This window comes from Misgurnus anguillicaudatus, unplaced genomic scaffold (assembly GCF_027580225.2).
Source record: "Misgurnus anguillicaudatus unplaced genomic scaffold, ASM2758022v2 HiC_scaffold_33, whole genome shotgun sequence".
In the NCBI taxonomy this organism is placed as follows: domain Eukaryota; kingdom Metazoa; phylum Chordata; class Actinopteri; order Cypriniformes; family Cobitidae; genus Misgurnus; species Misgurnus anguillicaudatus.
This window is the reverse complement of record NW_027395283.1, coordinates 1,502,044-1,519,355: the sequence shown is the minus strand read 5'-3', so window position 1 is coordinate 1,519,355 and position 17,312 is coordinate 1,502,044.

The window sequence follows — 17,312 nt, the reverse complement described above, 5'->3', positions numbered from 1 at the left end:
GTTTTACTTTTGGCTTGGAGTATAATCATATATGTTACCCAGAATTTTGCCACGGCAAGCACCACTCACATTTTCTTCAGGAAATGTACCTATCTAGTTATTATTATTCTTCTGGTCCACACTTTTTCTCACAGTAACTCCTCCTAGAGCTTTCAAGCTACACCCACAAAACTTTACAAAACTTTTAAGACTGGTACGTAGATTGGTGCTATGACTTTTCTAACTGATGGGACCTACCGAATTCCTAAACGGGGCGCTCAAACACCCCAAATTTTCCATTGACTTAACATTGCGACAAACTTTGACGGGTCATAGCTGCAAACGAGAAATTTGTAGAAACTTGTGGGTTATCACAGTTGAAGAGGCTGGCAGGCTCTGTAAGAACATACATCACATTGGGGTGTAAGTTTCACCCCTGGGGTGTAAGAGGCACCCAAATTTCCCCATTGACTTATAATGGGGCAGGAAACATGCCCATATAAGGGAATAAAAGCGTCCCAGATGGAATATCTTTACTTTAGAGTGCCGTAGAGATATGTGGGTGGGCTCATTTTACTCAGGCATCCAATCAGTCTCTTTGGATCGTCCCATAGCTATTAAGCCACGCCCCTAGCAACCATTTGTGTGCACCCTAGCAACATCTCCCATAGACTGCCATTATAAAATGCCCAGATGGATATCTTTGCAGCACAGTGTCACAGAGACATGGGGGTGGGCTCATTTTACTCAGGCATCCAATAAGTCTCTAAGGATTTTATTGAGGTATTAAGCCACGCCCCTAGTAACCAAATATGAGCACCCTAGCAACATAATAAACAAAGCCTTATATCTCTGGATCCGAACATCATAGAGACATGGGGGTTGGGTCTTTTGGTCATGTTAGCTTCATGCTAGCTTCATGCTAAGTCATACTAGCTTCATGCTAGTTTCATGCTAGCTTTATGCTAATTTCATAATAAATCTTGCTAACTTCATGCTTATTCATGTTAGCATCATGTTAGCTTCATGCTAATTCATGTTAGCATCATGCTAGCTTCATGCTAATTCATGTTAGCATCATGCTAGCTTCATGCTAATTCATGTTAGCATCATGCTAGCTTCATGCTAATTCATGTTAGCATCATGCTAGCTTCATGCTAATTCATGTTAGCATCATGCTAGCTTCATGCTAATTCATGTTAGCATCATGCTAGCTTCATGCTAATTCATGTTAGCATCATGCTAGCTTCATGTTAATTGATGTTAACATCATGTTAATTCATGTTAGCATCATGTTAGCTTCATGCTAATTCATGTTAGCATCATGCTAGCTTCATGCTTATTCATGTTAGCTTCATGCTAACTTCATGCTAACTTCATGCTAATTCATGTTAGCATCATGCTAACTTCATGCTAATTCATGTTAGCATCATGCTAGCTTCATGCTAATTCATGTTAGCATCATGCTAGTTTCATGCTAATTCATGTTTGCATCATGCTAGCTTCATGCTAATTCATTTTAGCATCATGCTAACTTCATGCTAACTTAATGCTAATTCATATTAGCATCATGCTAGCTTCATGCTAATTCATGTTAGCATCATGCTAGCTTCATGCTAACTTCATTCTAATTCATGTTAGCATCATGTTAGCTTCATGCTAATTCATGTTAGCATCATGCTAGCTTAATGCTAACTCATGTTAGCATCATGCTAGTTTCATGCTAATTCATGTTAGCATCATGCTAGCTTCATGCTAATTCATGTTAGCATCATGCTAGCTTCATGTTAATTCATGTTAGCATCATGCTAGCTTCATGCTAAATTATGTTAGCATCATGCTAGCTTCATGCTAATTCATGTTAGCATCATGCTAGCTTCATGCTAATCATGCTAACTTGATGCTAGCTTCATGCTAATCATGTTAGCTTCCTGCTAGCTTCAGGCTAATCATGCTAGCTTCATGCTAAATCAGGCTAGCTTCATACTTAAACATACTAACAGCCAGATAGCCTACTAACCTAAACTTCTGTCAAACCGTTTTAAACGTTCAGGCCAGGCTTTGTCAAGCCAACATAAAGTTTGTCAACAAACTTTTCTATCTAGTTATTTATTATATCTTTATTTATTCTTATATCTGGACACTTTTTCGGCGCGTAACTCGTCCCACACGGTTTGTCGTAGACCAATGAAACAGGGCTCAAAATGACCGGCTTATTGAGGACACGTCTGCTATGACTTTTATAAGGGATCGGGTGCAAGATTTCCGAAAGGGGGGCGAAAAACCACCCGAAAAATCCCATTGACTTAACATTGCGCCCAACTTTGATGAGTCATAGCTCCGCTCGAGGATTTTATAGAAACATGTGGGTTACAACATTTGAAGAGGGTGGTAGGCTCTGTAACAACATGGATCACACTGGGGTGTAAGTTGTACCCCTGGGGTGTAAGAGGTGCCCAAAAATGCCCAATGAAAAGTCAATGGGGCAAAATCCCATAGACTTACCATTGGAAAAATTTTGACGGGTCATAGGTACGAGTGAGGATTTTGTAGAAACATGTGGGTTACTAAATTTGAAGAGGGTGGTAGGCTATGTAAGAACATACATGACATTGGGGTGTAAGTTGTACCTCTGGGGTGTAAGAGGCACCCGAAAATTCCCATTGACTTATAATGGGGCAGGAAACATGCCCATATAAGGGAATAAAACAGTTCCAGATGGGATATCTTTGCTTTACAGTGTCGTAGAGATAAGTGGGTGGGCTCATTTCACCCGGGCATCCAATCAGTCTCTCAGGATCATCCCAGAGCTATTAAGCCACGCCCCTAGCAACAATTTTGGGCACCCTAGCAACATCTCCCATAGATTGCCATTATAAAATGCCCAGATGGATATCTTTGCAACACAGTGTCATAGAGACATGGGGGTGGGCTCATTTTACTCAGGCATCCAATCAGTCTCTCAGGATCCTTACATAGGTATTAAGCCACGCCCCTAGCAACCACTTTTGAGCACCCTAGCAACATAAAATTCAAACAGTTATATCTCGACATACGAACATCGTAGAGACACGGGGGTTGGACCGTTTGACTCGTGACTCAGAGTGTAATCATTATGGGATGCCAATTTTTTCCCTAGCAACCAAATACAGTACCCTAGCAACAGAGTAAACAAAGCCTTATATCTCCGCATCAGAACATCGTAGAGACACGGGGGTTGGACCGTTTGACTCGCGACTCGGAGTGTAATCATTATGGGATGCCAATTTTTTCCCTAGCAACCAAATACAGTACCCTAGCAACAGAGTAAACAAAGCCTTATATCTCCGCATCAGAACATCGTAGAGACACGGGGGTTGGACCATTTGACTCGTGACTCGAAGTGTAATCATTATGGGATGCCAATTTTTTCCCTAGCAACCAAATACAGTACCCTAGCAACAGAGTAAACAAAGCCTTATATCTCTGCATCAGAACATCGTAGAGACACGGGGGTTGGACCGTTTGACTCGTGACTCGGAGTGTAATCATTATGGGATGTCAATTTTTTCCCTAGCAACCAAATACAGTACCCTAGCAACAGAGTAAACAAAGCCTTATATCTCCGCATCAGAACATCGTAGAGACACGAGGGTTGGACTGTTTGACTCGTGACTCGGAGTGTAATCATTATGGGATGTCATTTTTTTCCCTAGCAACCAAATACAGTACCCTAACAACAAAGTAAACAAAGCCTTATATCTCCGCATCGGAACATCGTAGAGACACGGGGGTTGGACCGTTTGACTCGTGACTCAGAGTGGAATCACTATGGGATGCCAAATTTTTCCCTAGCAACCAAATACAGTACCCTAGCAACAGTGTAAACAAAGCCTTATATCTCCGCATCAGAACATCGTAGAGACACGGGGGTTGGACCGTTTTACTCGTGACTCAGAGTGTAATCACTATGGGATGCCAATTTTTTCCCTAGCAACCAAATACAGTACCCTAGCAACAGTGTAAACAAAGCCTTATATCTCCGCATCAGAACATCGTAGAGACACGGGGGTTGGACCGTTTGACTCGTGACTCGGAGTGTAATCATTATGGGATGTCAATTTTTTCCCTAGCAACCAAATACAATACCCTAGCAACAGAGTAAACAAAGCCTTATATCTCTGCATCAGAACATCGTAGAGACACGGGGGTTGGACCGTTTGACTCGTGACTCGGAGTGTAATCATTATGGGATGTCAATTTTTTCCCTAGCAACCAAATACAGTACCCTAGCAACAGAGTAAACAAAGCCTTATATCTCTGCATCAGAACATCGTAGAGACACGGGGGTTGGACCGTTTGACTCGTGACTCAGTGTGTAATCACTAGTGGATGCCATTTTTTTCCCTAGCAACCAAATACAGTACCCTAGCAACAGAGTAAACAAAGCCTTATATCTCCGCATCAGAACATCGTAGAGACACGGGGGTTGGACTGTTTGACTCGTGACTCGGAGTGTAATCATTATGGGATGTCAATTTTTTCCCTAACAACCAAATACAGTACCCTAGCAACAAAGTAAACAAAGCCTTATATCTCCGCATCGGAACATCGTAGAGACACGGGGGTTGGACCGTTTGACTCGTGACTCGGCATGTAATCACTAGTGGATGCCAATTTTTTCCCTAGCAACCAAATACTGTACCCTAGCAACAGTGTAAACAAAGCCTTATATCTCCGCATCAGAACATCGCAGAGACACAGGGGTTGGACCGTTTTACTCGTGACTCGGCATGTAATCACTAGTGGATGCCAATATTTTCCCTAGCAACCAAATACAGTACCCTAGCAACAGAGTAAACAAACCCTTATATCTCTGCATCAGAACATCGTAGAGACACGGGGGTTGGACCGTTTGACTTATGACTCGGAGAGTAATCACTAGTGGATGCCATTTTTTTCCCTAGCAACCAAATACAGTACCCTAGCAACAGAGTAACAAAGCCTTATATCTCCGTATCAGAACATTGTAGAGACATGGGGTTTGGACCGTTTGACTCGTGACCCGGAGTGTAATCACTATTGAAAGTCAAATTTTTCCCTAGCAACCAAATACAGTACCCTAGCAACCGAATAAACAAAGCCTTATATCTCCGCATCAGAACATCGTATAGAGACGGGGTTTGGATCGTTTTACTCGTGACTGGAAGTATGATCATATACTGTCCCCAAAAATTTGCCACGGCAAGCGCCACTCACATTTTCTTCAGGAAATGTACCTATCTAGTTATGTTGGCTTGACAAAGCCAACATACTGTTCTTCGATCTAAGCTTATTATTATTATTATTATTATTATTATTATTATTCTTCTGGTACAAACTTTTTCTCACAGTAACTCCTCCTAGAGCTTTCAAGCTACACCCACAAAACTTTACAAAACTTTTAAGACTGGTACGTAGATTGTTGCTATGACTTTTCTAACTGATGGGACCTACCGATTTCCTAAACGGGGCGCTCAAAGACCCCAAATTTTCCATTGACTTAACATTGCGACAAACTTTGACGGGTCATAGCTGCAAGCGAGAAATTTGTAGAAACTTGTGGGTTATCACAGTTGAAGAGGCTGGCAGGCTCTGTAAGAACATACATCACATTGGGGTGTAAGTTTCACCCCTGGGGTGTAAGAGGCACCCAAATTTCCCCATTGACTTATAATGGGGCAGGAAACATGCCCATATAAGGGAATAAAAGCGTCCCAGATTGAATATCTTCACTTTAGAGTGTCATAGAGATATGGGGGTGGGCTCATTTTACTCAGGCATCCAATCAGTCTCTGAGGATTCTTATTGAGGTATTAAGCCACGCCCCTAGCAACCAAATACGAGCACCCTAGCAACATAATAAACAAAGCCTTATATCTCTGGATCCGAAAATCATAGAGACATGGTCGTTGGGTCTTTTGGTCATGTTAGCCTTATGCTAGCTTCATGCTAAGTCATACTAGCTTCATGCTAGTTTCTTGCTAGCTTTATGCTAATTTCATAATAAATCTTGCTAACTTCATGCTAAATCATGTTAGCATCATGCTAGCTTCATGCTAATTCATATTAGCATCATGCTAGCTTCGTGCTAATTCATGTTAGCATCATTCTAGCTTCATGCTAATACATTTTAGCATCATGCTAGCTTCATGCTAATTCATGTTAGCATCATGCTAGCTTCATGCTAATTCATGTTAACATCATGCTAGCTTCATGCTAATTCATGTTAGCATCATGCTAGCTTCATGCTAATTCATGTTAGCATCATGCTAGCTTCATGCTAATTCATGTTAGCATCATGCTAGCTTCATGCTAATTCATGTTAGCATCATGTTAGCTTCATGCTAATTCATGTTAGCATCATGCTAATTCATGTTAGCATCATGCTAGCTTCATGCTAATTCATGTTAGCATCATGTTAGCTTCATGCTAATTCATGTAAGCATCATTCTAGCTTCATGCTAATACATTTTAGCATCATGCTAGCTTCATGCTAATTCATGTTAGCATCATGCTAGCTTCATGCTAATTCATGTTAACATCATGCTAGCTTCATGCTAATTCATGTTAGCATCATGCTAGCTTCATGCTAATTCATGTTAGCATCATGCTAGCTTCATGCTAATTCATGTTAGCATCATGCTAGCTTCATGCTAATTCATGTTAGCATCATGCTAATTCATGTTAGCATCATGCTAGCTTCATGCTAATTCATGTTAGCATCATGCTAGCTTCATGCTAATTCATGTTAGCATCACGCTAGCTTCATGCTAATTCATGTTAGCATCACGCTAGCTTCATGCTAATTCATGTTAGCATCATGCTAGCTTCATGCTAATTCATGTTAGCATCATGCTAGCTTCATGCTAATTCATGTTAGCATCATGCTAGCTTCATGCTAATTCATGTTAGCATCATGTTTACTCATGCTTATTCATGTTAACATCATGCTAACTTAGTGCTAAATCATGTTAACATGCTAAGTTTTTGTTAAATCATGTTTACGGAAAGTTAGACTACTAAACTAAACTTGTTTTAAGTTTCTCCAAAACTTTTTTAAACGTTCAGGCCAGGTTTTGTCAAGCCAACATAAAGTTTGTCTTCAAACTTTTCTATCTAGTTATTATTATTATTATTATTATTCTGGTCCACACTTTTTCTCACAGTAACTCCTCCTAGAGCTTTCAAGCTACACCCACAAAACTTTACAAAACTTTTAAGACTGGTACGTAGATTGGTGCTATGACTTTTCTAACTGATGGGACCTACCGAATTCCTAAACGGGGCGCTCAAACACCCCAAATTTTCCATTGACTTAACATTGCGACAAACTTTGACGGGTCATAGCTGCAAACGAGAAATTTGTAGAAACTTGTGGGTTATCACAGTTGAAGAGGCTGGCAGGCTCTGTAAGAACATACATCACATTGGGGTGTAAGTTTCACCCCTGGGGTGTAAGAGGCACCCAAATTTCCCCATTGACTTATAATGGGGCAGGAAACATGCCCATATAAGGGAATAAAAGCGTCCCAGATGGAATATCTTTACTTTAGAGTGTCGTAGAGATATGTGGGTGGGCTCATTTTACTCAGGCATCCAATCAGTCTCTCTGGATCGTCCCATAGCTATTAAGCCACGCCCCTAGCAACCATTTGTGTGCACCCTAGCAACATCTCCCATAGACTGCCATTATAAAATGCCCAGATGGATATCTTTGCAGCACAGTGTCACAGAGACATGGGGGTGGGCTCATTTTACTCAGGCATCCAATTAGTCTCTAAGGATTTTATTGAGGTATTAAGCCACGCCCCTAGCAACCAAATATGAGCACCCTAGCAACATAATAAACAAAGCCTTATATCTCTGGATCCGAACATCATAGAGACATGGGGGTTGGGTCTTTTGGTCATGTTAGCTTCATGCTAGCTTCATGCTAAGTCATACTAGCTTCATGCTAGTTTCATGCTAGCTTTATGCTAATTTCATAATAAATCTTGCTAACTTCATGCTTATTCATGTTAGCATCATGCTAGCTTCATGCTAATTCATGTTAGCATCATGCTAGCTTCATGCTAATTCATGTTAGCATCATGCTAGCTTCATGCTAATTCATGTTAGCATCATGCTAGCTTCATGCTAATTCATGTTAGCATCATGCTAGCTTCATGCTAATTCATGTTAGCATCATGCTAGCTTCATGCTAATTCATGTTAGCATCATGCTAGCTTCATGCTAATTCATGTTAGCATCATGCTAGCTTCATGTTAATTGATGTTAGCATCATGTTAATTCATGTTAGCATCATGCTAGCTTCATGCTAATTCATGTTAGCATCATGCTAGCTTCATGCTTATTCATGTTAGCTTCATGCTAACTTCATGCTAACTTCATGCTAAATCATGTTAGCATCATGCTAACTTCATGCTAATTCATGTTAGCATCATGCTAGCTTCATGCTAATTCATGTTAGCATCATGCTAGTTTCATGCTAATTCATGTTTGCATCATGCTAGCTTCATGCTAATTCATTTTAGCATCATGCTAACTTCATGCTAACTTAATGCTAATTCATGTTAGCATCATGCTAACTTCATGCTAATTCATATTAGCATCATGCTAGCTTCATGCTAATTCATGTTAGCATCTTGCTAGCTTCATGCTACTTCATTCTAATTCATGTTAGCATCATGTTAGCTTCATGCTAATTCATGTTAGCATCATGCTAGCTTAATGCTAACTCATGTTAGCATCATGCTAGTTTCATGCTAATTCATGTTAGCATCATGCTAGCTTCATGCTAATTCATGTTAGCATCATGTTAGCTTCATGTTAATTCATGTTAGCATCATGCTAGCTTCATGCTAAATTATGCTAGCATCATGCTAGCTTCATGCTAATTCATGTTAGCATCATGCTAGCTTCATGCTAATCATGCTAACTTGATGCTAGCTTCATGCTAATCATGTTAGCTTCCTGCTAGCTTCAGGCTAATCATGCTAGCTTCATGCTAAATCAGGCTAGCTTCATACTTAAACATACTAACAGCCAGATAGCCTACTAAACTAAACTTCTGTCAAACCGTCTTAAACGTTCAGGCCAGGCTTTGTCAAGCCAACATAAAGTTTGTCAACAAACTTTTCTATCTAGTTATAATTATTATTATATCTTATTCTTATGTCTGCACGTTTTTTCGGCGCGTAACTCGTCCCGCACGGTTTGCCGTAGTCCCATGAAAGCGGGCTCAAATCGACCGGTTTATTGAGGAGAGGTGTGCTATGACTTTTATAAGCGATTGGGTGCAGGATTTCCGAAAGGGGGGCGAAAAACCACCCGAAAAATCCCATTGACTTAACATTGCGCCCAACTTTGACGAGTCATAGCTCCGCTCGAGGATTTTGTAGAAACATGTGGGTTACAACATTTGAAGAGGGTGGTAGGCTCTGTAAGAACATGGATCGCAATGGGGTGTAAGTTGTACCCCTGGGGTGTAAGAGGTGCCCAAAAATGCCCAATGAAAAGTCAATGGGGCAAAATCCCATAGACTTAACATTGCAAAAATTTTGATGGGTCATAGGTCAGAGCGAGGATTTCATAGAAACATCAGGGTTACTAAATTTAAAGAGGGTGGTAGGCTATGTAAGAACATACATGACATTGGGGTTTAAGTTGTACCCCTGGGGTGTAAGAGGCACCCGAAAATTCCCATTGAGGAAACATGCCCATATAAGGGAATAAAACAGTTCCAGATGGGATATCTTTGCTTTACAGTGTCGTAGAGATAAGTGGGTGGGCTCATTTCACTCAGGCATCCAATCAGTCTCTCAGGATCATCCCAGATCTATTAAGCCACGCCCCTAGCAACCACTTTTGGGCACCCTAGCAACATCTTATATAGACTGCCATTATAAAATGCCCAGATGGATATCTTTGCACCACAGTGTCATAGAGACATGGGGGTGGGCTCATTTTACTCAGGCATCCAATCAGTCTCTCAGGATCCTTACATAGGTATTAAGCCACGCCCCTAGCAACCACTTTTGAGAACCCTAGCAACATAAAATTCAAACAGTTATATCTCGGCATCCGAACATCGTAGAGACACAGGGGTTGGACCATTTGACTCGTGACTCAGAGTGTAATCATTATGGGATGCCAATTTTTTCCCTAGCAACCAAATACAGTACCATAGCAACAGAGGAAACAAAGCCTTATATTTCCGCATCAGAACATCGTAGAGACACGGGGGTTGGACCGTTTGACTTGTGACTCGGAGTATAATCATTATGGGATGCCAATTTTTTCCCTAGCAACCAAATACATTACCCTAGCAACAGAGTAAACAAAGCCTTATATCTCCGCATCAGAACATCGTAGAGACACGGGGGTTGGACCGTTTGATTCGTGACTCAGCGTGTAATCATTATGGGATGCCAAATTTTTCCCTAGCAACCAAATACATTACCCTAGCAACAGAGTAAACAAAGCCTTATATCTCCGCATCAGAACATCGTAGAGACATGGGGGTTGGACCGTTTGATTCTTGACTCAGCTTGTAATCATTATGGGATGCCGATTTTTTTCCCTAGCAACCAAATACAGTACCCTAGCAACAGAGTAAACAAAGCCTTATATCTCCGCATCAGAACATCGTAGAGACACGGGGCTTGGACCGTTTGACTCGTGATTCAGAGTGTAATCACTATGGGATGCCAATTTTTTCCCTAGCAACCAAATACAGTACCCTAGCAACAGAGTAAACAAAGCCTTATATCTCCGCATCAGAACATTGTAGAGACACGGGGGTTGGACCGTTTGACTCGTGACTCAGCGTGTAATCATTATGGGATGCCAATATTTTCCCTAGCAACCAAATACAGTACCCTAGCAACAGAGTAAACAAAGCCTTATATCTTCGCATCAGAACATCGTAGAGACACAGGGGTTGGACCGTTTGACTCGTGACTCAGAGTGTAATCACTATGGGATGCCAATTTTTTCCCTAGCAACCAAATACAGTACCCTAGCAACAGAGTAAACAAAGCCTTATATCTCCGCATCAGAACATCGTAGAGACACGGGGGTTGGACCATTTTACTTGTGACTCGGCATGTAATCACTAGTGGATGGCAATTTTTTCCCTAGCAACCAAAACAGTACCCTAGCAACAGAGTAAACAAAGCCTTATATCTCCGAATCAGAACATCGTACAGACACGGGGGTTAGACCGTTTGACTTGTGAGTCGGAGTGTAATCACTAGTAGATGCAAATTTTCTCCCTAGCAACCAAATACAGTACCCTAGCAACAGAGTAAACAAAGCCTTATATCTCCGCATCAGAACATCGTAGAGACACGGGGGTTGGACCATTTTACTTGTGACTCGGCATGTAATCACTAGTGGATGGCAATTTTTTCCCTAGCAACCAAAACAGTACCCTAGCAACAGAGTAAACAAAGCCTTATATCTCCGAATCAGAACATCGTACAGACACGGGGGTTAGACCGTTTGACTTGTGAGTCGGAGTGTAATCACTAGTAGATGCAAATTTTCTCCCTAGCAACCAAATACAGTACCCTAGCAACCGGATAAACAAAGCCTTATATCTCCGCATCAGAGCATCGCAGAGACACGAGAGTTGGATTGTTTTACTTTTGGCTTGGAGTATAATCATATATTGTCCCGAGAATTTTGCCACGGCAAGCACCACTCACATTTTCTTCAGGAAATGTACCTATCTAGTTATTATTATTATTTTTATATCTGGACAAAATTTCGGCGCGTAACTCGTCCCGCACGGTTTGCCGTAGTCCCATGAAAGTGGGCTCAAATCGACCGGTTTATTGAGGAGAGGTGTGCTATGACTTTTATAAGGGATCGGGTGCAGGATTTCCGAAAGGGGGGCAAAAAATCACCCAAAAAATCCCATTGACTTAACATTGCGCCGAACTTTGACGGGTCATAGCTCCGCTCGAGGATTTTGTAGAAACATGTGGGTTACATTATTTGAAGAGGGTGGTAGGCTCTGTAAGAACATACATGACATTGGGGTGTAAGTTGTACCCCTGGGGTGTAAGAGGCACCCGAAAATTCCCATTGACTTATAATGGGGCAGGAAACATGCCCATATAAGGGAATAAAACAGTTCCAGATGGGATATCTTTGCTTTACAGTGTCGTAGAGATAAGTGGGTGGGCTCATTTCACTCGGGCATCCAATCAGTCTCTCAGGATCATCCCAGAGCTATTAAGCCACGCCCCTAGCAACAATTTTGGGCACCCTAGCAACATCTCCCATAGACTGCCATTATAAAATGCCCAGATGGATATCTTTGCACCACAGTGTCATAGAGACATGGGGGTGGGCTCATTTTACTCAGACATCCAATCAGTCTCTCAGGATCCTTACCTAGGTTTTAAGCCACGCCCCTAGCAACCACTTTTGAGCACCCTAGCAACATAAAATTCAAACAGTTATATCTCCGCATCAGAACATCGTAGAGACACGGGGGTTGGACCGTTTGACTCTTGACTCAGAGTGTAATCATTATGGGATGCCAATTTTTTCCCTAGCAACCAAATACAGTACCCTAGCAACAGAGTAAACAAAGCCTTATATCTCCGCATCAGAACATCGTAGAGACACGGGGGTTGGACTGTTTGACTCGTGACTCGGAGTATAATCATTATGGGATGCCAATTTTTTCCCTAGCAACCAAATACAGTACCCTAGCAACAGAGTAAACAAAGCCTTATATCTCCGCATCAGAACATCGTAGAGACACGGGGGTTGGACCGTTTTACTTGTGACTCGGTGTGTAATCATTATGGGATGCCAATTTTTTCCCTAGCAACCAAATACAGTACCCTAGCAACAGAGTAAACAAAGCCTTATATCTCCGCATCAGAAAATCGTAGAGACACGGGGGTTGGACCGTTTGACTCGTGACTCGGAGGGTAATCCCTAGTGGATGCCATTTTTTTCCCTAGCAACCAAATACAGTACCCTAGCAACAGACTAAACAAAGCCTTATATGTCCGCATCAGAACATCGTAGAGACACGGGGGTTGGACCGTTTGACTCATGACTTGGAGGGTAATCACTAGTGGATGGCAATTTTTCCCTAGCAACCAAATACAGTACCCTAGCAACAGAGTAAACAAAGCCTTATATCTCCGCATCAGAACATCGTAGAGACACGGGGGTTGGACCGTTTTACTTGTGACTAGGGGTGTAACAATTGGGCACATAATTGGCCACTCCCAAGCCACGCCCCTAGCAACCAAATTTGACCACCCTAGCAACCGAATAAACAAAGCCTTATATCTCCGCATCAGAACATCGTAGAGACACGGGGGTTGGACCGTTTGACTCGTGACTCGGAGGGTAATCAGTAGTGGATGCCAATTTTTTCCCTAGCAACCAAATACAGTACCCTAGCAACAGAGTAAACAAAGCCTTATATCTCCGCATCAGAACATCGTAGAGACATGGGGGTTGGACCGTTTGACTCGTGACTCGGAGGGCAATCACTAGTGGATGCCAATTTTTTCCCCTAGCAACCAAATACAGTACCCTAGCAACAGAGTAAACAAAGCCTTATATCTCCGCATCAGAACATCGTAGAGACACGGGGGTTGGACCGTTTTACTTTTGGCTTGGAGTATAATCATATATGGTCCCCAGAATTTTGCCACGGCAAGCACCACTCACATTTTCTTCAGGAAATGTACCTATCTAGTTAGTGGTGCTTGCATTTATGCAAGGCATCACTATTACTATTGCTCATACTTATTATTATTATTTATAATTATTATTATTCTTCTTTTTCTGGACACTTTTTTCGGCGCGTAACTCGTCCCGCACGCTTTGACGTAGACCCATGAAAGAGGGCTCAAATCGACCGGCTTATTGAGGAGAGGTGTGCTATGACTTTTATAAGCGATGGGGTGCAGGATTTCCGAAAGGGGGGCGAAAAACCACCCGAAAAATCCCATTGACTTAACATTGCGCCCAACTTTGACGAGTCATAGCTCTGCTCGAGGATTTTGTAGAAACATGTGGGTTACAACATTTGAAGAGGGTGGTAGGCTCTGTAAGAACATGGATCACAATGGGGTGTAAGTTGTACCCCTGGGGTGTAAGAGGTGCCCAAATGTGCCCCAATGAAAAGTCAATGGGGCAAAATCCCATAGACTTAACATTGCAAAAATTTTGACGGGTCATAGGTCCGAGGGAGGATTCCTTAGAAACATGTGGGTTACTAAATTTGAAGAGGGTGGTAAGCTATGTAAGAACATACATGACATTGGGGTGTAAGTTGTACCCCTGGGGTGTAAGAGGCACCCGAAAATTCCCATTGACTTATAATGGGGCAGGAAACATGCCCATATAAGGGAATAAAACAGTTCCAGATGGGATATCTTTGCTTTACATTGTCGTAGAGATAAGTGGGTGGGCTCATTTCACTCGGGCATCCAATCAGTCCCTCAGAATCATCCCAAAGCTATTAAGCCACGCCCCTAGCAACAATTTTGGGCACCCTAGCAACATCTCCCATAGACTGCCATTATAAAATGCCCAGATGGATATCTTTGCACCACAGTGTCATAGAGACATGGGGGTGGGCTCATTTTACTCAGGCATCCAATCAGTCTCTCAGGATCCTTACATAGGTATTAAGCCACGCCCCTAGCAACCATTTTTGAGCACCCTAGCAACATAAAATTCAAACAGTTATATCTCCGCATCAGAACATCGTAGAGACACGGGGGTTGGACCGTTTGACTAGTGACTCAGAGTGTAATCATTATGGGATGCCAATTTTTTCCCTAGCAACCAAATACAGTACCCTAGCAACAGAGTAAACAAAGCCTTATATCTCCGCATCAGAACATCGTAGAGACACGGGGGTTGGACCGTTTGACTCGTGACTCGGAGTGTAATCATTATGGGATGCCAATTTTTTCCCTAGCAACCAAATACAGTACCCTAGCAACAGAGTAAACAAAGGCTTATATCTCCGCACCAGAACATCGTAGAGACATGGGGGTTGGACCGTTTGACTCGTGACTCAGAGTGTAATCATTATGGGATGCCAATTTTTTCCCTAGCAACCAAATACAGTACCCTAGCAACAGAGTAAACAAAGCCTTATATCTCTGCATGAGAACATCGTAGAGACACGGGGGTTGGACCGTTTGACTAGTGACTCAGAGTGTAATCATTATGGGATGCCAATTTTTTCCCTAGCAACCAAATACAGTACCCTAGCAACAGAACAAACAAAGCCTTATATCTTCGCATCAGAACATCGTAGAGACACGGGGGTTGGACCGTTTTACTCGTGACTGAGAGTGTAATCATTATGGGATGCCAATTTTTTCCCTAGCAACCAAATACAGTACCCTAGCAACCGAATAAACAAAGCCTTATATCTCCACATCAGAACATCGTAGAGACACGGGGGTTGGACCGTTTGACTCATGACTCAGAGTGTAATCTTTATGGGATGCCAATTTTTTCCCTAGCAACCAAATACAGTACCCTAGCAACGGAATAAACAAAGCCTTATATCTCTGCATCAGAACTTCGTAGAGACACAGGAGTTGGACCGTTTGACTCGTGACTGAGAGGGTAATCATTATGGGATGCCACTTTTTTCCCTAGCAACCAAATACAGTACCCTAGCAACAGAGTAAACAAAGCTTTATATCTCCGCATCAGAACATTGTAGAGACACGGGGGTTGGACCGTTTGACTTGTGACTTGGAGTGTAATCACCAGTGGATTCCAATTTTCCCCCTAGCAACCAAATACAGTACCCTAGCAACAGTGTAAACACAGCCTTATATCTCCGCAGCAGAACATCGTAGAGACACGGGAGTTGGATCGTTTTACTTTTGGCTTGGAGTATAATCATATATGGTCCCCAGAATTTTGCCACGGCAAGCACCACTCACATTTTCTTCAGGAAATGTACCTATCTAGTTATTATTATTATTCTTCCAACCAAATTTCCGCAATTAATACGGCTCGAACCGCTTAACTTAGAAACTTCATTCCAACTCTCAAACGTGCGGACTATTCGGGAATAGTGTGCTATGACTTTTATAAGCGGTCGGGGGTACGGTCTTCGCCCCAGGGGCGAAAAAGCAGCCGAAAAATCCCATTGACTTAACATGGAGACAAACTTTGACGAGTCGTAGCTCAGACCTAGAATTTCACAGAAACTTGTGACTTGCCACATTTGAAGAGGCTGGCAGGCTCTGTAAGAACATACCTCACAATGGCGTGTAAGTTGTACCCCTGGGGTGTAAGAGGCCCCCAAATTTCCCCATAGACTTATAATGGGGCAGGAATCATGCCCATATAAGGAAATAAAAACGTCCCAGATGGGATATCTTTGCAGCGCAGTGTCATAGAGACTTGGGGGTGGGCTCATTTTACTCAGGCATCCAATCAGTCCCTTAGGATCCTTATTGAGCTATTAAGCCACGCCCCTAGCAACCATTTTGGGCACCCTAGCAACATTTCCCATAGACTGCCATTATAAAATGCCCAAATGGATATCTTTGCAGCACAGTATCATAGAGACATGGGGGTGGGCTCATTTTACTCAGGCATCCAATCAGTCTCTCACCATCCTTATTGAGGTATTAAGCCACGCCCCTAGCAACCAAATATGAGCAGCCTAGCAACATAATAAACAAAGCCTTATATCTCTGGATCCGAACATCATAGAGACATGGGGGTTGGGTCTTTGGGTCATATTAGCTTCATGCTAGCTTCATGCTAAGTCATACTAGCTTCGTGCTAGTTTCATGCTAGCTTTATGCTAATTTTATAATAAATCTTGCTAACTTAATGCTAAATCATGTTAGCTTAATGTTAAATCTTGTTAGCTTCATGCTAAATCATGCTAGCTTCATGTTAATCATATTAGCATCATGCTAGCTTCATGCTAATCATGCCACCATCATGCTAACTTCATGCTAGTCATGCTAACATCATGCTAGCTTCATGCTAATCATGCTAACATCATGCTAACATCATGCTAACTTCATGCTAACTTCATGCTAACTTCATGCTAATCATGCTAGCATCATGCTAATCATGCTAGCATCATGTTAGCCCATGTTAACTTCATGCTAATCATGTTAGCATCATGCTAGCTTCAATGCTAATCATGCTAGCTTCATGCTAATCATGCTAGCATAATGCTAGCTTAATGTTAATCATGCTAGCATCATGCTAATCATGCTAACATCATGCTAACTTAATGTTAATCATGCTAGCATCATGCTAATCATGCT